This window comes from Otolemur garnettii, unplaced genomic scaffold, assembly GCF_000181295.1.
Source record: "Otolemur garnettii isolate 467f Iridium unplaced genomic scaffold, OtoGar3 scaffold00030, whole genome shotgun sequence".
Taxonomy (NCBI): Eukaryota; Metazoa; Chordata; class Mammalia; order Primates; family Galagidae; genus Otolemur; species Otolemur garnettii.
In genome coordinates, this window is record NW_003852425.1 from 13,023,188 (window position 1) to 13,049,218 (window position 26,031).

Here is a 26,031-nt window from a genome sequence, read left to right on the forward strand (position 1 = left end):
ACTAATAACTTACATATTTTATCTTTTTCTACTATTTTATTCTGAATTGTGTGATTTTCAAATCTAATGATTAATTTTCAATAAGGAAAATACCCTGTCAATATAATTTTTCCTTTTTGGTCTTTCTTAATAATAATGACATAATAATGGACCTTTAGGGTAGTTCTGTATATACAGACTGAGAGCTAAGAATCACTTTACATTTTAAAAGTTTAACTAAAAATGAATACTAAAGCGATACTGCATTTAGCTTGAAACATTAAATGTCATTTAGCTGGCTCTTTGTAAAAAGAAATTGCTGACCCTGAATTCTGAATTTAATTCAGAAATAATATTTAAGTTAAATTTTTAGATGTGTGCAGATCAAATTCAAAGGAAGTGCTTAATCTTGTATTTTTTCATTAAAGGATCTTTAAACACTAGGTAAAAAGCAGGTAACAGCATCAATAAATAAATAAAATAGTTTAAAGGAAAAATTTGACATATTCTAATTATTTTCAGATAAAGATTCTAGCCTTTTGTGAGTTTGGTCAGTTTTATGTTATATGAATCATAGTTATAACTATAAGTGAGAAATATTAGTTACTAAGTAGAATTTTATTATATGGAAATCACATGTCTATGTTTTTTGATTAATAAGTATATTATGGAACATTTTACGAGCTTCATTTAGAAGATTCGTGTAGATTTTACTTATGAGACATTTGAATGAAAGATTTCTGAAGGCAAAAAGACTTGCTTTGATTGTCCTTGTGTTAAAAAGATCTCAACAATTTACATACAGAAATTGATGCTTAGGTACTCGATTAAATTTTTATCCAGTTGTTGCTCTAAGTTTATGATGTGTCCTTTTCTCTAGTGGTGTCAGATTTAGATGTTAGGGACATAACACATCCTCAGTGTGGGTTATAATAGTGTAGCGGAGTGAAGATCACAGGACACGGGGCCACTATTCATGCCGGCCAGTATAATGTGGCTTGTAAGACAAGGATGTACCTCAGGTAAGTTCCTGTACTCAATTATTGTCTGAATTAGTTTTTATTGCAGGTGATAAGCATATTGATAGTTATAAATTTGTCAATTTAAAATATAAGCTTTTCTCTTTATTAAATAAGACCCCTCATAATTTATTATTTACTTTTAAAGAGATGATAGAAGATTTTTTTTTTATTTTTTTCCCATGGAATAAGTTAATATGCAGTACAAGCGTCATTTACAACAAGATTGCTCTGGTACAATTCCAAATGCGAATATCATGTCCAAGGTGGGAGAACCACTGGGGCTAGTGTTTGATATTTCTTTGTTTCTTCTCCTTCTCCAAATCTGACTTAATGCCAATATTTACCTGAGTAGCAGAGCATAATTCTGGAGATGCGTTTTGGATGATGCAATTCTCTTAGGGCATGTGGGACACAACCTTCTCAAGAAGCTCATTGTCCAAATGAGGACAATAAACCTGAAAATTAAAGCAGCTGATTAATGTTATAAGTGAAAAGCGAGACACATGCTGTGTGTACCTGAAGGGCCTGTGTTGTTCTGGGATTGGGGCAAGTTCCATTCAGGACAGGAGAGTTGAGAAGGATTTCAAAGAACAGAGAGAAATTAAGGTAGAAACTAGGTACTCTATCTCAAGAAGAATAAGAAAACCTTGACTGTTTGAATAATGGTGAGAGTCACAGTGATGCCGACCATAGGGTCTGAAGGTAAGTGGGGGAGGGGACACTGGGAGGAGTCTGCTCTGTTTTCCCTACAAACAAAAAGTGATCAACAGATTCTTGTTTGTTTTTTTATCATTGACTTGACAATGTAATGATCCCATGCAGCCGGGAGAAAATTGGACCCCACTTCAGATGTAATTAATTAATAGAAATTTATTGATAATTTGATACACCTGCACAGGGAGCTGATGCCTCTAAAAAGCATGCAGCCCCAAATAACAAATCAAAGGGGCTTATATACTGTTAATATTGCTGATGCCAGCAAGCACACTAATACAGAAGCCAAAATGGTGCAATTTGCCAATTTGCCAACTCTGTATGACTCAGCATAGCTCAGGGGTCACAAGGTAAGGGGTACATATTACCCCATGGGCTTGTGGATCACAAGATAGGGGTCACATAAGGGATACAGAGTTCAGAACAAGTTGAGAAAATTTCCAAAGAACTTGGGACTTTCCACAAGCCTTTTCTGGCCTCAGCCCCTCCCTGAATGCTTTCCTATCTTGAGGCCCTTCTCTTGGGACTCCACCCTTATGGGGTTTTAGAAAGGCCTAAAGGGGGTTTTTTTCTCAAAGGTAGGGGGCTCAGTTACTATAGGGGGCTTGATCATCAAACAAGATCAACTGACCATATGAAAGATAAGCTGGAACAAAATGATTTGGGAGAATATTATTTCATTAGTTTAGAAGGACCTGAGATCAATAGATGCAGAGTCCACGTTCAATGATAAAGATACCAGGAAATGAGAGATAAGGAGAAACGCAGGCTTAACACTCAAAATTTCAGTTTTGAAGTAGAGTGGAGATTTAATTTCAATAAAATGTAATTCAATTAAAAACTCTAAATAAGTAGGAAATAGAGAATATATATTTGAAAATAGGTAATAAATTTAATTTTGGATTTGCTAAGAATGATATTATAGAGGATTTTCAGTTTACCCAAGTGGATAGGCTAAAGGCAAGAATTATGAGTTTGTAATTCTGAAGATAATTGTAACATGGAGATGTGATTCTAAATTTTATAGTTCTCAAGAGTGCTTCTAAATTTTATAGTTCTCAAGAATGTCTGGGTTCAGCACTTGTAGGTCAAGGGGCTAAAGTGCCAGCCACATACACCAGAGCTGGCGAGTTTGAATCCAGCCCAGGCCTGCCAAACAACAATGACAACTACAACCAAAAAATAGCCTGGGCATTGTGGCAGGTGCCTGTCATCCCAGCTACTTCGGAGGCTGAGGCAAGAGAATCACTTAAGCCCAGGAGTTGGAGGTTGCTGTGAGCTGTGACACCATGGCATTCTACCTAGGGCAGCAGCTTGAGGCTCTGTCTAAAACAAACAAGAAAGGGTGATGCTCGTGGCTAAAAGGAGTAGGGCACCGGCCCCATATACCAGTTCAAACCTGGCCCTGGCCAAAAACTGCCAAAAAGAAACAAAGAAAGGATGGAAGGAAAGGAAGGAAAGAAAGAAAGTCTGGTCGGGCCGGGTGTGGTGGCTCAAGCCTGTAATCCTCCCACTCTGGGAGGCCAAGGTCCAGTGGATTGCTTAAGCTCATGAGTTCAAGACCAGCCTGAGCAAAAAGCAAGAACCCGTTTCTTCTAAAAATAGGAAAACTGAGGCAAGAGGATTGCTTGGGCCTAAGAGTTAGAGATTGCTGTGAGCTATGATATCATTGCACTCTACCCAGGTTTGAGACTTTGTCTCAAAAAAAAAAAAAAAAAAAAGTCTGGTGAAATCCAGAAATGGGTCATTATCTGTTAGCATACATGATTATGTATAAACACCGTCAGTTGCATACCATTCCAGTAACCTGATTATGTTTGAAATTATGAATGTACATCAGATTACCCAAGGAAATATTTTTAATAAAAATAAGAATTAACCTAAAATGGACTGCTAATCAAATAAATCTGCAGTAAATCTTATGTGGTAAAAAGAGAATGAACAAAAAGACACAAGGAAAGAAAAGGTACAGAAATAGAATTTGTGTGGTACTGAAGGAAACAGGAAGGTGTGAGTTTTAAATATTAGTGGGAAGGTCACCATTGCCCAATGCTGCTCTGCAATCCAGTGAGGTGAGAGTTTAAAATAGGATGTATGGCTCATCAATTATAAAAGTATTAGTCATCTTAATTGAGACAAATTCAAATGATGTGGTAAGAGGAGTGTACAGTGTATAATGAATTGAAGGATGAACTTTCATTCACAAAACTTATAGATAATCATTGAGTCCATCATCTCTTAGTTGATAGTTTGGTACTGTTAATGCCCTGTTTTGTAATGGCACTATCATGCATTACTATTGATTAGCAGTCAATGCAAATATTGATCAAGCTCCCAAACTTTATTTAGGGAAATGTCTATATTATGATTTCTATAAAAATAATGGTAATATACCAGGTGACCTTACCTTGCCTATAACTGACTAGAAAATTACTCTACAGCAGCGGTTCTCAACCTGTGGGTCGTGATCCCTGTGGGTCGTGATCGACAGGAACTGTACTAAAGGGCCACGACAATGGGAAGGTTGAGAACCACTGCTCTATAGACTGATGTCTGATTATAGTGCCTGCTAATAAATTTATTGAAACTAATCTTCATTAATTTAATAAATTATATTATTTTTTGTAGATGTCTATACCTTACAACTAAAGAAAAAGGTTACATTAAAATTCATGGGATCTGGAAGCAACATCTGCACTATTGTAGCTTTATTCACAATAGTAAAGACACAAGAGCAATCTGAGTGTCTGCTGCTGGACCAAGGGGCACAGAAAATGTGATCTATACTATGTACAGTGGAGTATCACTCAGCTTTGAAGGTAGAGCCTGCCATCCTCAACAGCATAGATGAAACTGAGAAGCATTATACTAAGTACAATTATCCAGACACAAAAAGATGAACATTAACATAAGGCCATTTGTATAAGGAATCTAAAACAGTCAAACTTATAGAAGCAAAGCATAGAAAAATGATTGCCAGGGGCTGAGGAGAAGGTGTTGGTCAATATGTAGTTTCAGTTATGCAAGAAGAATATTCATAGAGACCTACTAAGCAGTATAGTGACTGCTATATATAGCTAAGAAAACTATATTATAAATTTAAAAGCACCTGACTTGAAAAATTGTCATTCTTATTATAGAGGATCCCACGTGGCCTTGGTTTTTTTTTTTTTTTAAACAGTTTATTTATTTATTTTTTGCAGTTTTTGGCTGGGGCTGAGTTTGAACCCACCACGTCTGGTATATGGGGCCGGTACCCTACTCCTTGAGCCACAGGCACCACCCCGTGGCCTTGGGTTTTATGGTGTGTGCCTGCTAGTCCCACCTCTGGTTCGAGAGTTCAGTAGTTCTGGGAAGCGAGTGGCTCATCAATGTTCCCATCATCCCTCACTCTCAACTTCTCACCAATTTCTTTATTTCCACTCAGAGGAAGGCTGTACTTACCGTTTCCTCCATTTTCTTTATAAATTCATTTACGGTTCAGTTTATTGTTAAGGAAATTTTTTATATTTACATACACATTACTTTTAATCATCTTATTTCCACTCCCTTTCAACTAATTTCTAGTTATTCCAAAAGGTCATGGCAAACTTTGTCTTCTTTTCTCCTTTTGTATTTTTCCTATCAGTGAGCCGATGAGCAGCCTGATTTAAAGAACATAAACATAAACGAAAGCGAGTGGTAAATAGAATCTAAGTTAGATACTTCCATTGCTGGGCAACACTAAATTAGCAAGAATCTGAAATAATAAGTTTAAAAACAATCTTCAAAGTAGGTCAATAATTAAAAATGCACCTATAATTATGTGAACTCGACATTTCTTTTTTTTCTTTTTTGACATTTCTATTAATAGTTTTTTTCCTTGAATAATCACTCCTTTTTCATCAAAGTTAGCATTTTATAAACAGTAAGCGAGTTTCCCCCATGATCAGCAGCATCTCAATGGCACTCCTTGGCATCACTCTAAATTACATGCCTTGTATTTTTTAGCAGTTACTATACCATTGGTTTGTCTTAATTTAAACTTTAAAGAATGTATTGAGTGACATATGCACCATTTATAATTATAAAATCACTTTGTGGTTAGCTTATCTCTCTGCTATTGTTTTTGTTTCTGGAATATTTATAAGCACTTCCAAAATTGCCACAGTAGAGAATATTTTTTTGGAGAGTATTTCAATAAAATAAAATAAAAATAAAGTCAATACAAAGAAGTCATTTGTATTTTATAGTGGCTGAATATTGAAAGATGGAGAATTCATGAAAGAAAGCACAAGGCACTAGAAAGACACAGTTATATGGGCAATCATGGAGATATAAGGTGTCTTACAATTAAGCCTGTGAACTTGCCAACATGCAGTCACATTGGCTGTGCTATGCAAAAAACTCTGTGGTTTCACAGCCTTGCTATGTCCATGGCTCAGAACCATGTCCGTGGCTCATAGCCGTGTCCGTGTTGATGTGTGACAGTGTCTTTCTGAGTGGCATTGTTACTGTGTGTTTTGTGTGCCATTGTGAGAATGTTGGAACTTGAATTACAGCAATGAACAAACATTAAATTTCTTGTTAAATTTGGCAAGAGTAGAAGTCAACAGGGACATACGAGTCCAAATTTATGGGCCTAATGCCATGAGGAAAAAGGCAATGTAGAGATGAATTAAATATTTTTCTGAAGGGAAACAAAGCATCATTGGTAAAGAAAAGTCAGGGAAGCTAGTAACAAGCAGAAAACATTGCAATAATTCATTAACTCTATGTTAAAATCACCAGTCTTCTTTGGAAGCATAGCAGACCCAGTAAACATGGATACAAAAACAGGAACATCTTAACTGAAAATCTTGTCAGGAGAAAGGTGTGACTCCAGCTTCATGAGAGTGCCCAGCTCACACTGCTCTGTCTGTGAGGATGTTTAAGCCAGTAAACAGGTAGTGATTGGAACATCTGCCCTGCACACATGATGTGGCCCCCAGTGACATGACTTTTTTCTTTACCAGAAAATAAAAGAAATATTGAAAGGAAAATATTGGACATTATGTTGTGATTCAGTACATCAAGTGTAATACAAAAACATCTCTGATGGCCAGTCAAGAAAAAGAGTTCCAAAAATGTTTTGAAGTGTGATCTAGCCACTGGCATCAGTGCAGTTTCCCAAGGGGAGTACTTTGAAGGTAACCACAGCAATACTCAGCAATGATGTATGTACCACTTTTTCTAGGACAAGTTTGCACACTTAATTGTCACACCTTATATATGTATATATATATACATATATATACACACTCACAGATAAGGTCATAGTAGGTTAAAACACCTTGTTAGGAAGAATAAAGACTTCATTGGCCATTGATTTGTTTTCTTCCAGACATTTTCATTTTAACCTGGTCTGACATATTTAAAAAAAAAAAGTTTAAGACATTTGTAAACAGTGCTCTGAAAAAATTCCTATAGTGTGTTTCTATGTTGGAAGAAACATTTAGTTTCATACGCCATGCAAGTTCCTATGGCACTGAAACTTCAAAATGACACAAGCTTGATTTTCTTCCAGAATAAAATATAAACATGATTGGTTTAGTGGATTCTGTCATGATACTGACATGTTTATTCTCTGACCAAAGGTGATAAACTGATTTTCCAATGGGAAGACAATGGAAGATTTTGAATCCCATTATTGGTGTTTCAGAACACTAAAGAGCTATTTCAGTGCATACATCTGGAGCCGCACAATCGACTACAGAAAAGCATAATTAGATACTTAGTCTGATGTGCAAAACTCTGCATGCATGACCCTGTTTATTTTCTCCCCTTAAAGAAAAACAAAAAATACCCAAAGACTTATATTAAAAATGCACAGGTTCAGCAAATTTTCTGTGAAGTGTGCTTGGGATTTTAAACGAAGCACTGGGTCGGGCAGCAACAAGAAAGTATACAAAACAAACTAAAAAACTGGAAAAAGAAAGGACCAGTCACACAGAGAGCTGGAAAACAAATCAAATGGCAAAAAATCTTTGAAACAATACAAAATTAATATTTACCATCACAGATTTTTAGCGGGGGGGGGATTAATATAATTTCAAAAAGAAGTGGAAAATGAGGGGGAGTGCTATAAAAGTTTTAAGTTTTGCAGATGTTGGCTTGAATGTGGAGGGAAGGGGACACTTTTGCACTACTGGTGGGACTGCAAACTAATACAACTTTTATAAAAAGAATTAGGGAGACTTCTCAAAGAACTAAAAGTTGACCTTCAATTTGATCCTGCAATCCCATTACTAGGTATCCAGACAAAAAATAATAATTTCATCACAAGGGCATTTGCAATAGAATGTTTATTGTAGCTCAAGTCACAATTACCCAGATGTTGAAGCTATCAAAGTGTCCATTAATCTGTAAATGGGTTAACAAACTGAGGTTAACAAACTGTAGTAAATAGATTAGATATAGATAGGTAGATATAGATAGATACAGATATAGATATATAGAGATATAGATAGATATAGATGGATATAGATAAATATATAGATAGATATAGATATAGATGGATATAGATAAATAGATATATAGATAGATACAGATATAGATATATAGAGATATAGATAGATAGATATAGATAAATATATAGAGATAGATATAGATAGATAAATATATAGATAGATAGATATAGATAAATACATATAGATAGATAGATAGATATAGATATAGATACCAAAATAATTCAGCCATAAGAAGAGATGGAAACTCTATGTCTTTTGTGTTTACCCAGGAGCTGAGATGAAACACATTCTTCTTAGTAAAGTATCACAAGAATGGAAAAGCAAATATCCAATGTATTCAGTACTAATATGAAACCAGCACATAAACAACTGCCCACAGGAGAGAAAAACACGGTGTATTCTAGTGAGGGGGAGGGGAGGAGAGAAAGGGAGGGGAGAAGGACAGTGATTGGCAGGTTGTCACCTGATGTGTATGATGTTCAGCACCCCACGGGGGAAGGGCTCAACTACAACTTAAACTTTAGAAATGGAAACAATGTAACCTAAACATCTGTACTTCATATTAATGAAATGAAAAAAAAAAATTAGTAAAAATAGCATTTGTTGAAGTAATGGGCCAGTTGTTTGTCTACAGAATAGTTCTTGATCTTGAGATCACTCACCTTTTATGAAAATGTCATCCATTTGCACATTTTCCAAAATAGTAGCCATTTAAAATCGATGGATATTTTCCTCCTCCTAGAAGTGTCCCCAAGGTATCTGTTTCCTGTTCTTAAGGATTTGGGAACTTGAAAACAAAAAATGAAAGATACAGAAGAAGAGAGAGAAGGAAGGAGCCTTGGGGGGAGGAGGAGAGGGGGAAGGAGGGGTACATGGAGATGGGGGTCAGGACAGCAAAGTCTACCTCTAATGCCTGCAGTTTAGCAAAATGTACTTTGGTGGCTACTCTGCCAACTCTACTAGAAGTAGAGGACATCTTCTTCACGAGTGAACAACAAGACACAGATGTATCGGGAACAATTCTAAGAAAATCTGTTGTCATGGTCCTGGAACTCTTGGCTCCTGTTAGATTCTGCTACATATAATACTACGTGTACCTGTCTTAGGTTCTTTGAGATAAACTAAAATGTTTTTACTTAAGCCAGCTGAATTGGGCTTTTCCCTTTTGGAACCCCCAGTATCTTTATTTTTGGAAATAAAATTAGGAGATAAATAATGATAATTGTAGAGTAAATACTTGCAATTTCATAAGATTTAATAATATAATGAATAAAATAACAAAGAATGAAAAAGCAGCAAGCAGTTAGGCTAGATATATTCATGAAAATATTTTATATGAAGAAAATGTTTTTAACTGAAAGAAAAACCGAAGATAGAAAGTTCTTGGCTAAAGTAATAAGCTAGCACAGACAATTAAATATGACAATTCAAAAATGTTTAGAATGATGATTTTTCATCCATGTATAATTTAATGCAGATCACTCTTGTAAGTAGAGTCACTTTTGTAAATTACAACTTGTGAAGAAATGGATTAGTGAGATTCAGCATTTTTCAATCCATTTTCTCATAATGACATTTATCTCCTTCCAATTTCAATCTGGAAGTGCTATCTATATTTGTTTTATATTAATGGTCTGACACAATTTCGTGTTGCAATAAAAGTTTTATTCATAACTTCTCTCAAAGAGTTTTGGGATAAGTACTCCATTTTCATTAATAAGTGCTCAGGTCTCTGCTAAATGTCCCCACTAATACTACACTGGGGGTGCAAACACTCTTACAGATGGCCTTTGCCTCAACCACACGGAGATATAGCTGCATCCATTCAGCACCACTCGAAGAGGTGAATACCAGACTTTTCTGACTAGAACACATTTAAAACACATACATGCAATTTTTAAAAAATATATACCTTGTCATATAATGAAGGGAATAGTATGACAATGATTAGAATTTATCAGGGAAGCAGTCAGTTTTATTATATTTTTAGCTTAGTAGAACAGGTAAAAGAGAGAGAAAGAGTGAGCGAGAGAGATCATCTAGTTGAATCTTTGAACATTAAGCTCTGAGGAGAAAAAGCACTGTAAAACCAAAATAGTATTATTTCCGTTATGTCCATAATTTAGAAGGAAAGAGCAGAAATCTACTCCCATATACCTCTTTTCTTTCGCTTTTCTCTTAAAACCTACAATTTTGTTTAGGCTGAAATTTATAAAACATAGCAAAAGATTAAGTGGTTATTAAATAAATCTAAGAAATTATGTGGGATTTTCATTGCAATTTTTACACAATTAAGATACATGGATTATCTATACTGCCTGATTTCTTGACTTTATTAGCATAATTCATCTTTATTAAAAATCTTTTTCGGGATGAGCTTTATTCTCTACCAATGTCAGTAACACTGCATGAAATCAAATACAGAATAATGCTCCTCTTCCTTCCCGGTTGTCCTGTGTATATATTCCTTTCTGTAAATGTGACATTTCTGAACACAGAGTCCACCCCCTTCCTTTCCTGTACACTCTCCTCACAAGATTTATGTTACATCAGGACTTCCACTGCCGTATCAATTTAGATAACATGAATTTATATCTGGAACATGCTTCTACTTTTATTTTTCATGGTAAAATGAGAGATATTCGACCTTGGGAAATACAGAACTATAAACTACCTTGCAGACCATATTCTTTACTTCTCTTGTTTTATGAGAGTGTAAATTATGATAAATGTACTTATGTGACGTGACAGGAAAGAAGCAGGACCACATAGAAATCGATGCTTCTAAGACGCCACTCATTTTAGGTTTTGACTTTAAATCTTGCTAAATCATAAAATAATTATTTTAAGTAACAAATATTTAAAGGCAAAAGTAACGTCAGTTTTTTTAATTTTCAATCACTTCTTTGCTTCTCCCGTAATATCACATCTAAAACTTACACTGTGTCCTGAGCACTATTTGTTCATACAGCAAGAATTTCTTGATCGATGCAACTGCCGTCCGCAATCAGACACTAACTACAGATTGGAAGCAAAACTCTGAACAGGTAGCATTAAAAAGCTATAGCAATATATGCTGCCATATAGATTAAAATGTTTTTAGAAAATTAGAGTTTAAGGACCCATAAAAAAGTAAATTTTAACAGATGAAGAATAAATGAAATCGACTGAATAATCAATGTAAAACTTTTCACTAATTCCAGGCTGAGAGAATTTCAAAGGTGAAGTCCAGTCAGTATTCAATCTTTTCAACAAGGCAGAAGTTATTATTAGAGAACTGGTATATCATCCATGCCAAAATCAGACTATAAAACTTCAAGTAATCAAAATAATAACTTAATTTTTGGATATTTAACCAAATATTTATGGATAATTAAACAAAATATAGGGAAACTTCCTTCCTGTTGCTTTTGGCTTACAACCTCTCCCAGATATTATATGTTTTTTTATTTACTAATTAAAGGATTTTGGCAACCCTACCTCATGAAAGTCTACTAGCCTTTCTGTCTGATGCCATTTGCTCGCATTGTCTCAGTCGTATTTTATTAATTTTCACAATGTCTCACACTTTTTCATTATTAAGCCTGTTAGGGTGATGTGTACCATGACCTTTGACATTTCTGTATAATGGCTTTGAGTGTCATGCTGCACCCATACAAGGCAGCAAACGCAATGAAAATATGTTCCGTGCATCCTGATCGCGCCACTCACTGGTCCCGGCATTCTCACATCTCTCTCTGGACTTGCCTATTCCTTGAGACACAACAAATTGACATTAGGTCAGTTGACAACCCTACAATGCCCTCTAATTGTTGGAGTGAAATGAAGAATTGCATCTCTCACTTCAAATCTTAAGCTAGGAATGATTAAACTCAGAGAGGAAAGCATGTTAAACACCAAGATCGCATGAAAACTCAGCCTCTTGCAGCGAACAGCAAAGTTGTAATTACAAAGAAAGAGTGACAAATACCTGGGGAGGGAGGAAGGCCGGGTTGGGCAGCCCAGGCACAACCAGACTCAAAAAGTGACTCAGAACTGATTGTCATGTCATTAACTCTCCGTCAAAATGGTCTCATGGTAACATCTGAACTATGAGTACAGCCCCACCCAAACCACGTAAAAGAGAACCCAGAGCATTACTGGAGCCTTTTCTTTGCATGATAGGAGGAGTCCACATCCTGCTCTGTAAGCCTGCCTTTGTCTACCTCCCACTTCGTCTCAGGCTTGCCTTGCTTTTGGTGGGTCTGGTCATCCTTCCACCATTACCACACCAGGAACCGAGAACCAGACAGCTACCCGAGCTCCACCCTGCTCGAGTGAACCCGTGAATGACAGAAAAGCAACACAGCATTATTGCTGATACGGAGAAAATCTTAGTGGGCTGGATAGAAGACAGAGATCAAACTGTTGAGAGTGGCATGGTGTTGGCTGGAGATACTCACTAAAATAATTGAAAAGAATGATTAAAGTTTTAGTAAGAAAAGGAAGGTTTATTAACTACTAACTTGTACAGTAAGCTAGGCCCCATCCTAGTGACTGCAGGCTCCATGGAAAATGGTTTTATGTTTTTATACAACTTTGAGGGATATAAGCTGCTTCTTGGAAATCTCCCAGAGTCTTAATCAACTCTGTTTCCAATAGCCTGGGTCAGTGTGATGGCACCTGTCTGACCATATCAAAACCCCTTTACATTAATCAGCCTCTATCTTAACACAGCCCACCTGCAAGAGTCAGAGTGGCCCAGTGGTGGCTTACGGTAGCTGTCCAAATAATTGAAAATAGTGAGTAAAGTTTTAGCAAGAAAAGCATGGTTTATTAACTACACACAACTCTGAGGTACCAGCTGCTTCTGGGAAATATACAATGTTGGATTGCAAGGCAGCTTCCTGGGCCCTCCGTTCTCAGAATGCTCTTGGTCAAAAAATAACCAGACACCCCAAAGTGAAGCAAGCGTGAAACAAAGTTTATTTGAAAAGAGAAAGGCATGTATACAGAGTAAGCACAAGTTATAGGCTCACAGAGCAAGATAGATTCGCCATAGACAGTGAATGGGCCCCACTGCCATGACAAAGAAAAGAAGTCGGCAAAGGTGGTGGTCCAAGGTTCTCTTTTTACCACTTTGGTCATGCCCACCTTGTGGTTGAGAGGTCACTTGGAACCAGAGTCCTACTGTGCATTCAGAACTCCCATGAGGCTCTCTGAGAGACCATGGTAGGTGGTGGGCCCCATGATAATTGGCCTTACAGCTATGCCAGGTCATCTTCAAGATTCCATTGTACCTGCTGGTAGGCTGAAGAGTCTTCTACATCCTTCTCAGTTGGCACACTAAGTTCTGATTCATGCATTAGTACGGTCACCCTTCTCCCCAAGTGTGAGCAATCAGGTGGGACAAGGTTAGAGTGGGAGGTGCCACAAGGCAGGTCTGGAAGCCCTGCTTGTCCTCTTTCTGAGGAGAGTCTTTCCTAACTGCTTCTCTAACACAAGGTCTCGATTACTTCATTCCCTTGTCTCAAGGCAATCCACCTGCAAGGTCAAGACTAGCAGCAATCCCACAATAATTCAGATCAGCCCGACCCAAACCAGTCTGAAATGACCTATGGGCACCCACCATCACCTTGCTCATGTCTAACTAACTGCCTGGCCCAAACCAGCCACATTCCCATAAGTCAAAGCCTAATCCAGACAAAGGCTCTAACTCCCTTTAATTCTGTGAAAGGTGAGAGAGGTAAAGAAGCTGCAGAAGAAAAGTTTGAAGCTAAAAGAATTTGATTCATGAGGTTTAAAGGAAGAAGTCTGCCTCTTAACACAAAGGTGCAAAAGGGCGCAACGAGTGCTGATGTCAAAGCTGCAGTGAGTTATCAAGAAGATCCAGCTAAGAGGATTGATAAAGTGCCTACACTAAACAAAAGACTTTCAGTGTAGACAAAACAACCTTCTACTACAAGAAAATGTCATCCAGCACTTTTATAGCAGGACAGGAGTAAGTCAGTGCTTGGCTTCAAAGATTCAAAGGACAGACCGACTTGTCTTCTGGGGGCTAAAACAGCTGGTGACGCCAGTGCTTATTGATGATGCCAAAAATCCAAAACTCATTAAAAATTGCTAAATCTACTCTTCCTGTGCTCTATAAATGGAACGGCGAGTCCTAGATGACGGAACATCTGTTTACAGCATGATTTGCTGACTATTTTAAGCACATTGTTGAAACATCCTGCTCAGAGAAAACAAAACAAAACAACAACACAGATTTCTTCCAAAATGCTGCTCCTCATCCATCTGATCGCCCAAGGACTTGATGGAGACATGCAGCTTTGATGGAGATGCTGTTTGCACGCCTGCTGACACACATTTATTCTGTAGCCCATTGATCAAAGAGTAATTTTTACTTTCATGCCTCATTATTTAAGAAATAAATTAGTAAGGCTATGGCCGCCATAGATGTCTGATTCCTCTGAGAGATTTGGGCAAAGTTAATCAACAAACTTCTAGAAAAGATTTAGTATCCTAGATGTCTTTATGTATAGGCTGGGTGTTGGCTTGGTGCCTGTAGCACAGTGGTTATGGTGCCAGCCACATACACCGAAGCTGGTGGGTTCGAACCCAGCCAGGGCTAACTAAATAATGACAACTGCAAAAAAAAAACAAAAAAACAAAATAGCCGGGCATTGTGGCAGGTGCCTGTAAGTCCCAGCTGCTTGGGAGGCTAAGGCAAGAGAATTGTTTAAGTCCAAGTGTTTGAGGTTGCTGTGATCTGTGACGCCATGGCACTCTACGGAGGGCAACATAGTGAAATTCTGTCTCAAAAAAAAAAAAAAAGAAAGAAAAAAAGAGTAGGCCAGGTGTGGTGGCTCACACCTGTAATCCTAGCACTCTAGGAGGATGAGGCAGGTGGGTTGCTTGAGCTCAGGAGTTTGAGATTAGCCTGAGAAAGAGCGAGACCCTGTCTGTACTAGAAGTAGAAAAATAGCCAGGTGTTGTGGTGGTGTCTGTAGTCCCAGCTACTTGGGAGGCTGAGGCAAAAGATCACTAAACCCTAAGAGTTTGAGGTCACTGAGAGCTATGATCCACAGCACTCTACCAGGGAGACAGAGTGAGACTCTGTTTCAAAAAAAAATGATTGAAGATAGGAAGTTAAATGTTAACATTAAGAGGAATTTGTATTCCAGCCATCATGGATGACTGGGAGGGGTTCAAGAGACCAGTCAAAGAAGTAAGTGCAGATGTGGTAAAAATAGTGAGAAACCAGAATTAGAAACAGACTTTGAAGATGGGCCTGAATTGCTGAGTCTCATGATGAAAGCTCAACGGATGGGGGTTACTGCTTATAAATGAGACAGTTGTTTCTTGAGATGGAATTCATTCCTGTAAATTATACTTGAATTATACTCCTGATTATACTAGAAAAAACTAACAAAGGTTTTAGAATATTACACAAACTTGATAAATCAACAGCAGGTGTAAACCAGTACAGTCCTAACTGCAGTGGCCACGAGCGAGGGCCCACCTCACCCCCTGCCCCCACTGCTGCAGCTCAGCAGAGTGAGAAGAGAGTGAGAGAATTTCCTGGGGATCTGGGGAATTCTTCCACATTTCATCCAAGCCCACCAAGGTGGTACCACCAGGAGTCAGCAGAAGTCACGAAATTAGAGGACCTGAGGCGCACCTTTGCTGAGGCGTCTACAATGACAAAGACGCAGATCACATCACTCAGTTTCCTCTGTGCATCTGGAAAATCTTCTCAAGAGGGCTGTAGTCCCAGCTACTTGGGAAGCTGAGGCAAGAGAATTGCTTAAGCCCAGGAGTTTGAGGTTGCTGTGAGCAACAAGTTGTTTCAATAAGTTTCAGTAAGTTATTGAAATAACTTATTCCAATTTGGAAAGAGGTTCTACTGTGGTAAAATGCTGCCAAATAGCATCTCATACTAGAGAGAAACATTTGGGGACAAGAGGAATCAATTGGTGCGGCAAGTTCATTGCTGTCTTATTTTAAGAAATTGCCACAATTACCCCAGACAACCAGCACTATTGGTCAGTAGCCATTAATGTTGAGGCAAGATCCTCCACCAAAAAGATCATGACTTGCTGAAGGCTCACATGATCGTTAGCATTTTGGGCAATATTTTGAATTAAGGTACAGATATTTTTAGACATAATGTTATTGCATACTCAATACTACTGTATAGTATAAACATCATTTTTATATGTGCTGAGAATCCAAAAAAAAAAAAAATATGTATGAATCTCTCCACTGCAATATTTACTTTATTGCAATGGTCTGGAACCCAACCTAAAAACTCTCCCATCAGGCTGTCTTCCCAGAATAATGTCCATGCTTGTTATTTTCTCTCAGTATTTGTCTATATGTGTGTTTCTAATGTAGCCTTTTGCTTTAAAACATGGGTATGCCTGTATCCCCAAATATAATTTAGTCATATACTACACATAAGTTTATCTCAGAACTGCAAGACTAGAATATTTGTACTATTCATTAATGGAACTCATTTTATTAATATAAAATGAAGAAAAGCAAGACAGATGCAATTTACAGAATAATAATACCAAACAATAAAAGGTTTAAAGAAAAGAGAGAGAGAGAAAGAGAGAAATGGGCCTTTCCAGAACTCAAACAAATACACATTTAAACAAAAAAATGATATTTTTTCCACCAGAGTTTTGAAAGTTAAACTCACTTATGACTAGTGATATATGGGGCTCGTATAAATATGTACATTATTTTAACCTTTCTAAGGGCAATTTGTCAATTTATAATTTTAAATGAGTATTTTTATAGAAATTCTGCTAAAAATTTATTCTACATGCATAGAAATAATCATTGCTGTGCTGAAATATTTAGCTGTAATAATATTCATGATTATTTTAATATAACTGAAGATTATTTTAATATAATATACAATGTATTATGTACTGTACTTATAATCTAGGACAGTGGTTCTCAACCTTCCTAATGCCGTGACGTATTGTTCCAAAGGGGTTGCGACCCACAGGTTGAGAACTGCTGATCTAGGACATTGTTGAAGAGCAGTGCAGTAATAACTATTATGAACTTAGTGAAAAAATAAAATAAACTAAGAAAGCAGTATGCTCCACTGTTTCTAGAACAAAGGGCTACATTAAAATCACACAAACACACAGATACCAAGAGGAAATACTATAGATGTGAGTTATTCTGAAATTCTACGTATTTCAACGGATTTCCAAAACACATAAAATACCAATCAGAGAACACTAGTAATTGCAAATTTCTTCTTGTTGGATGTTGATTGATTTTGTGTTCTTCATATAAAGTTAAGAAAATATTATAATTATTAAACTATAGTGCATAAAAGCAATTCATAAATTGGTACCCAAAAGTCAGTCATGAAGGCAAACCATAGGCTCCTCGTGGGGGTGATTATAAAAGTTCTTTAGTGCATGACGGTCTGTGTATTGATAACTAACTTCTGTGAAGTGCAGTAAAAATGTATTAAAACACATTTGCTTCTGCTTTTTTATAGATTTTTTTGGAAGTACTCCTAATTCTGATTTGGTAATAATTAACATAAATTCGTGGTACATAAAAACGGTGTTTTAGTTCAGTTCCTTTGAGAACAAGGTATGATTAAACACGTAAGAATTTTATTCAAGAGAATAGACTTGTGAAAGGAAAGGGGACTGGAGGGGGGGAGGAAGCACGAGTCTGAACCTGCGTGAAAGGTGGAGTGATAAAATTGGGTGGAAACATCTGGAGGGCCACGTAGTCTAAGGAAGGTTCTGCAAACCATCAGGGAGTTTTCAAACTAAGCCAGAGAGGTTTGCGTGTGCTGGGAACACATCTGCCTTTCTGTGCTCGCAGTGCTCAGCCTTTGGTCAGGAGGAACCCTTGACAGACAAGGGCTTGCAAACACTTGGGGGTGGATTTCAAAGTGAGGAAGCTGGACTGTTCCTCAGTACAGATATAAAAGCTGCCCCACGTAGTTAGTCTATCTTAATAGTTACCTTAAAATGATTAACATCATCTAGTATATTAATAAATTATGTTATGCACCTCTTTTTCTATATTTATTTTGAATAATTGTTTTTATGTATTTATTTCTTTTTATACTATATATATATTATATACGTACCCACATACACACACACGTCACAAAGAAGACACCAATAATGTATACACATTTTAAGAAAGATAAAAGCTCTATTAAAATTATAATACTCAATGTATATCAATAACATTTGTTTTATTGTATACTGTCTTGTGTCTCTTGTAATTGCAGAAGTCAAAGGTGACTTGAGTATTACAATTTTAATAGTTTTTTTTTTCTTTCTTAAAATGTGCATAGTTTTTTTGGCACCCTCCGTATTTGCATTCTTATCCTATTCAACATTTACTTAAGTGCTCTGGCAAAAACCTTGGAACAGTAATGTATTATCATCTATGACTAATTATAGATTTTAGAATATTAAAAGCATATTTTATACTCTATTAATGTTAACATAGATAAAGTGGTTATCTCATGTATTTTAGAAATTCAAAGTTTTTGTTAAGGACATTGATCATAAAGACCAATTGCATAATAAACAGGAAAATGCATTCCTGTGAGCCTGCAGAATAGTGTGGAGGGGAGAGAGGTACTTGATTTTAATCGCTTAGCGACCATGCCATTTTATTTTTCTTCCCACAGTTTTGGCATTTGTTGTACCGCAAATGAATCCATTCTCATAGCCAAATTTAAACGTGTGCCATCACGGTACAAGTAATTTTATCCACTTTTTTGTTTCATTCTTTATTAGTTTTATCAAAACAACACAAAAAACAGGCACGACCTTTATTTTCTTGTATTTTCATCTTTGCTTGTGATTTGTTGATTCATCTCTTCGTCTTTCTTCTTTCTCATTTCTTTAATTTTTTGTTCTTCTCCAACTTCTTGAAGTCTTTTAATTCTTTCTTGTTTATTGATGTTGAAAGCTGTTTCCTAAGTATTAATTAATGTCTTAACTATCGTTTGACCTCTGTTTGTAGGCATAGACACAGGCTGCAGTGTGTACACAAACATGTGTCCAGTTGGATGTGAGGGAATCTGTTTTAGTTTTTTAAATACACTCAAAATAGAATATTGACCATTAAAGGCTGTTAGCCAACTCCTCTTGATATGTAGCCAGCCAGTCAGGGATGGTATGTGGCTTTTATCCTTGGGGGATGGCATGTGGCTTTTATCCTTGGGGCTGGATAGTTTTTTTAATCATCATTGATGTAATTGTGAGGTCAGTCTATTCAGAGTGGATTTCATGAGATAATTATATGCCCATCACTATCAATACTGTATTCATCATACAGTTATTGTGAGTATGATATGTCCAGTATTTCTAGAATGTGTAGCATATACTAAGTAGCCGATATGCAATTTCATATTTGTATAGTGTTCAGATTTATTTTGACATTGGCATCATGAAAATGGAAAACTTCTGAAGCTGAAGAAAAAGTAATATTCAGTTAATGAATGCAAGTGTTCGTATTTGGTTTCTTGGTCGGTATTAAATTGTTATAGAACCAAAACCCATTTCTTTTTGTAATATGACATTCTTATTTAAGTAGTAAAGACAAACATGTTTAAAATTAAGAATTTATTGATTCAGCTGGTGGAAATACTGCTATTTCAAAAACAATCGAGAAATATTTTATTACGTAAAGTGATTTTTAAAAAATACACCTTGTTTCTTGTCCTCTGCAATTTCCTTCTCATCATGAGCTTCAAGGAGTCCAAGCGCCTGCAGCGTGGGGTTGCCGGGATACTCGTGCAGACCTCGCCTGATGAAAGTACAATGTAACAGCCTGATTTGCCATCAAAATGGAGATAGCTTGAGGAAAAAGTGATTTGGTGAGTGGCAACTAGAATTTACAAATGCTGATTTTCCACTAAGTTAACAAAACAAATTTGTAGCAAATTGATACCACCCACATATATGTTTGTGTGTTTGTACATCAGGATACTGATGTATAGCTGTGTGCATATATTTATATATTTCTAATGCAAAAGCTACAGGACAAGAAATAACAGTTTATAACTGATATGCAGTTAAGAGTTTGCATTTTCTATATAGAATCAGCAGATAATTAAATTTCATTATGTCAGTATTATTTTGTCATAACTAGTTAGTCTTACCGGCTTGCCAGTGTAGTGAATATTGACGTTAAGTAAACATTATCCTAACAGCATTTCCAGAAAAACCTTAAATGACCTATGATCGCTGATTTCACCACATATCCTTTCCCCACCAAAAGATGTCTCATTTTAGGACTATTTACTAAAGAGTTTCTGCAGCGAATGCTGGAGTAGTCACCCCACGACAGTGTCGAGCTATCTGCAGATCAGAGGTGGCCAGTGGACGGCACTCTCTACAGTTTTAAAACTGTGAGGCAAACACGTGTGGAATATTTCTCTGTATAAGGAAACTATTCCAAGATTTTTTTGGTATTATTTTCTCAGCATTGACACAATAAAGAAAAATTTATGAACAGAAATACCAAAATAGTGTTTTCTCATTATAATCTGAGTAATTTTATTATGTAGAATCCTTCTGAGTTTTATGATTTTATGTGGCTTTTTTTAACCTATGAAATACTTATGCAATGAAAATAGTTGAGGATGATTAATAAAGTGGGCTAAAAATGACTGAGAAAAATAAATTTAACTTTACTGAGAAACTGAAATCATGAAAGACATGTAAAATGATGTATGGCTAATTGACTGCGTTAAAATGCAGACATTCTATAAATTAAGTTCTTTCAGTTCTCCGCCCTTAGCATGTTTTTTAGAAAAGGACAAATATCTTTCTGAAGATAGAAAAAGTTATGAAGGATTTTCAAGTTGTGAGGAATGCCCTCATCAAACTCTTACATAACATATAGACATTTAATTGAGGATATTAATTTCTGTCCTCTAGATGCTGACATGTAACCATTTAACATTTATGTCATTGACAGACATTTATTTCACCACTGCAAGCTATAACGTATAAAACTTTAATTATGGGTATTCATTTCCTTCTCTTAGCCCTGATGTATACCCATTTAACTATCACATCATAAATACATATTTTCACCGATGCAGATTGTGAAATGTTAAAATTAAACTGCAAACACTGATGGCCCTGTTCTAGTTCCACGAACACAAAAACCAGCAACGAAAATGTCAAAATACGTATGATAGAAAGATACTTTCAATCATGAATAAGAATAATTCATCTTTCAAAGAATAACTCTAAGTATAAATTTAGCTATGATCAATTATCTAACAGAATTCACTTAATACAAGTGTAATAAAGGTCAAGCTCTAGAGAAGAACACAGAAAAGAAAGCTAAACCTTCACACCCAGTTGTATCCCCTGACAATTGTCCTGGCCACCTTTTTTTACTTTATAGAAAATATGTCTGGACTGAACATAACAAGACACAAATCTGTAGATAGTAAATACCTACCGAGAGAGAGAGGGAGATGATACAAAGCTACAGAAATATAGACAGAATACCACTTTAAGGAGAGTACTCTTGTGAAAAAAAATGATTCAAATTTTATTTCATTTAAACAAAACATATGAAGCTAAACCAAAAAGTGAAAAATTAATGAATTTCACATATATCTTGTTCCAATACAGCAGATATAATTACTATAAAATCCATTTACATTTAGAAAACATACACCTGAAACTGCGGCCACACCGTAGATCCCAGAGCGTATTCCAACAGCTGATGCCTGAGTCTCACTCCCGTGGGTTCCAGTTCAGTTGTCATGAGCAGGTGTGTCTGGGTTATCAAGAGCTTTAGATGTGATCATAGTGTGAAGCCAGAGGGGTGAACCATTGCTCTAAAGCAGATAAAGATATAATGAAACCCTGCAATCATGTGAAATTATCAAAGTGAGGATGCTGATGATATTAAACATCTTTTAACATTGATAGAAAAGGGAAGCAATTAACAGATTCCGTTGCTGCTCTCATAACTCCTGCAGCTCCTTTATGGTGCCCATCTGCCTGGGATCCCTGTCTCCTGGCCTTTACTTTCCGTCTGTGTCTTTTTAGGCTGAATGTGTTTCTTATAGATACTGGAGAGCTGAGTCATATTTTAAAATCTCTAAAGCCACCTATGTCTTTTTCATTTAAAAATCTTTGTTTTGATTTTTTTTTAAATTTCAGAATATTAGAGGTACACATTTTTTATATACTCCTAAGTCTTTCGAGTGGCAAGTTTTGTCTATTCACAGTCCATATTATTCTTGACAGGTAAGGACAGATGGCTGCTGGGTTTTGTTTGACTTCTGGTTGTATTGTGGTCCTTCTTTCCGTCCTCCCTATCTTTCTTTGTTAACAGTGATTTTTCTGGTAATGTGTTTTAATTTCTTGCTTTTTACCTTATGTATATCTGTTGTACATTTCCTGATTTGAGGTTACAGTGAGACTTGAAAAAACATTTTGTAATCAATTATTTTATACATAAGACAACTGTGTTTAAAAATAAACAAATAGAAATCTAAGAGCAATTCTATCTTTTAACTCCATCCTCCTACTTTTTTAGCATTGTTTCTGTCTGTATCTTTTTAGACTATCTCTCTCTCAAAACCTGTTGAAATGATTTTTATAGGTTGATCATTTGGTCTTCCTACTCAGGATATACACGGCTTATAGACTGCGCTCACAGCAATAGAGCATTTCATATGTGTACTCACTGTTACCGGTGAGTTTTATAACTTCAGATGATTTATGTTTGTTTATTAACATCTTTTTCTTTCATATTGAAGAACTTTTAGAATTTCCTGTAGGACATGACTGATGTTGTTTAAATTATTCAGCTTTTGTTTCTCTGGGAAGGTTTGTATCTCTGTTTTAGGAAGGATATTTTTGCTGGATATACTGCTCTGGGTTAACGACTTTTCTTCAGCATTTTGAATATGTCAGGCCACTCTTCTGGCCCAGCAGGTTTTCACTGAGAAGTCTACTGACAGATGCCTGGACGCCGTTAGAAGTTACTTGTTCTATTTTCCTTTTCTTAGTTTCCCCTGGTACCTTTTCCATATCTCTGACATTTGGGAGCCTGACTATTAGGTGCCATTGGGTGTCTTGTTTGAGTTAAATCTGTTTGGCGTTCTGTGACCTTTTATACCTGAAATAAATAAATATGTATGTGTGTGTTTCTCTAAATTTAAAAAGTGGTCTGTTATTATTTCTTTGAATAAACTTTCTACCCAAATATCCCTCTATATCTTGTCTATAAAGCCAAAAATTCTTCAATTTGTTCTTTTGGGGTCATTGTCAAGATCTTATAGGTGCGATTTTTTTCTCTTTTCTCTTCTGACCATATGTTTTCAAATTGCCTGTCATCAAGCTCACGACCTCTTTTTTTCTGCCTAATCAATTCTGCCCTCGAGAGACACTGATGCATTTCTGTTTGTCAATTGCATTTTTCAGCTCGAGAATTACTTCTTGAATTTCTTTGTAAGTTATTCCAATGTCTTTGTTAAATCACTCTAATAGACCTCCGAGTTCCTTCCCTGGCATGTTCTGAAGGTCGCTGAGCTTTTGGGGGCAGCTGTTTTGAAGTCTTGCTCTGGAACCTCACTTATCTCCTCACTCTGGCTGGTCACCGGTGCCTTGTTAATGTCGTTTGGTGAGGCCATGTCTTCCTAGATGCTCCTGGCGCTTGTGAATACTTGTCAATGTCTGGACAGTGGAGAATTAGATATTTATTTTAATATTTGCAGTCTGGACTTGTTTGACCCCAGCCTTCTTGAGAAGACTTTCCAGATGCACAGAGGGCACTGAGGGATGTCATCTGCATCTTTGTCACTGCAGACATCTCAGCAAAGGTATGCCTCAGGCCCTCTAATGTCATGACTTCTGCAGACTCCTGGTGGGCTTGGATGAAATAAGGAAGAATGCCCTAGATTCCCAGGACATTCTCTCACTCTCTTCTCCATCTGCTGAGCTGCTGCAGGGTGGGGGGTGGTGACGTGGGCCCTCTCATGACCTGCACTGGGTCACTCCTGAAGCCTTCCTGGTCTCACCTGAAGAACTTGATAACTGTCACCAGGCTATCTCGAATGCTTACTCGAAGCCCAAGGCCTCTTTAGGTAGCAGGTGCTGAATCTAGTCAGGACTGAGTTTTTCTCTCCCACGCAGCACATTTTCTTTGGCCCAGAATGGATCTAGAATGCGTCAGGAACTAATCCTAGAATCAAGGATTTTAGGAGTCTGCACGGTACTTTAGTTTTACTGTGGCTGAGCTGGTACCCAAGTTGCAAAGCAAAGTCCCTCAAACCCTTCCCTTTCCTTTCTCCCTGTGGAAGAAGATGCTCCCTGCGTCGCTCGGACTGTAGCTGTGGGAGGAATGACACAGGCAGAGGCTTAGCACATCTCTTTTTGTCATATGCACCACAGTTCACCGTCTCTGAGCCAGCACAGACACAGGAATCACCCAAGGACAGCAGCCTCGGGGTCTGACTGCCTCATGAATTTATTCCAGGACACAGTCCACTTTTTGTCAGCTGATGGTAGAGCCAGCTGGAACTGAAGTTTTAGGGCAAAGGATTCCCCCCCTCGTGTGGGCTGGTCTAAATGCTCCCTGCATGGGTGCTGGAAGAATGCTGCCCTGGGATTTGACCCCGTGGCAGGGTGGCCCTGCTGACTTCCAATGCAATGTCCCACCATCCATTCACTGTGCCTCCCCCGGGGACACAGGTTTGCTGTGGTTAACTCCCCGGCATGACCTGCTGGGAGCTAGGCAAGGTTCTGGTGGGGGCCTACAAGACTGTCTCTCTGATCTTCTCCATATCTCAGATTTCATTTATTTTCTTATAATAGTTAATAGCTTATTTTCCATTAGAAACGTATAGTAATATTCTGTAAAATATTCATTGAAAATAAATGAAATTAGAGCCATATAGGAAGTAAAAAGATATCTGTTATTCACCATGCAGAAAATAAAGGTGGATCGGGAGTTTGATGGTTGAAGGCACCTGTAGGGAGAGTCCTTCCACGTGAACTCCAGATTCCACAATTATCCACGTCAGGGAGCACCTTCAGAAGAACCAAAATCAGGCGAATGGTCACAGTCCCTAGTTTTAACATTTTATCAAGGAAAGTGTCATGGAAAAGGGCAAAAAGACAGTGCTCTGTAACCTTCTACAAGCACATTTATTTTATCTGAGCATAACTGTCAGCAAATGTCATGACTTTTGTGACTTCTCTTCCAAAATTATTTTTTCCGGATACAATTCTGCTTCTTATATCCCAGGGAACTAATGGGATAAGTCCTGAATAGTCAACCATCGAATTGATACAACTAAATTGATTTATATATTCAATTAGTCTTACTCTGACCTTGAAATTACTTACCAATGTAAAATTAAATGCGTTTAAATAGTTTGAATTTATTTTTGTCTATTACAAATATAATAGGAGGTAATTGTAAGATATGGGATAAAATAATGTAAACTAAAACAAGTAAATAACGTAAAGTTACACATCCCTTCCCTTCCCCCCAGTCTTTCCAGTGAAAAACGTGCGTATGTGTTATTTGAAAACAAAATATTACCCTTTTTGTGATGCCCACTTTTCAGTTAACCACGTATTTTAGCTAAACAGATATTTCTGTATCAGAATAGATATATGTGCACCCTCTACTTAAAGGCTGTGCATTATTCCAATCCAAAACTGCACCATAAATAACTTAATTACTCTTGCTTAGATGGATTTGTTTTGTTTATAGTCTGATGATACTGAGAACAATGTTACCATTAATATCCTTCCATTTATATCTTGGCAAAGTAGTGCATCTACCCA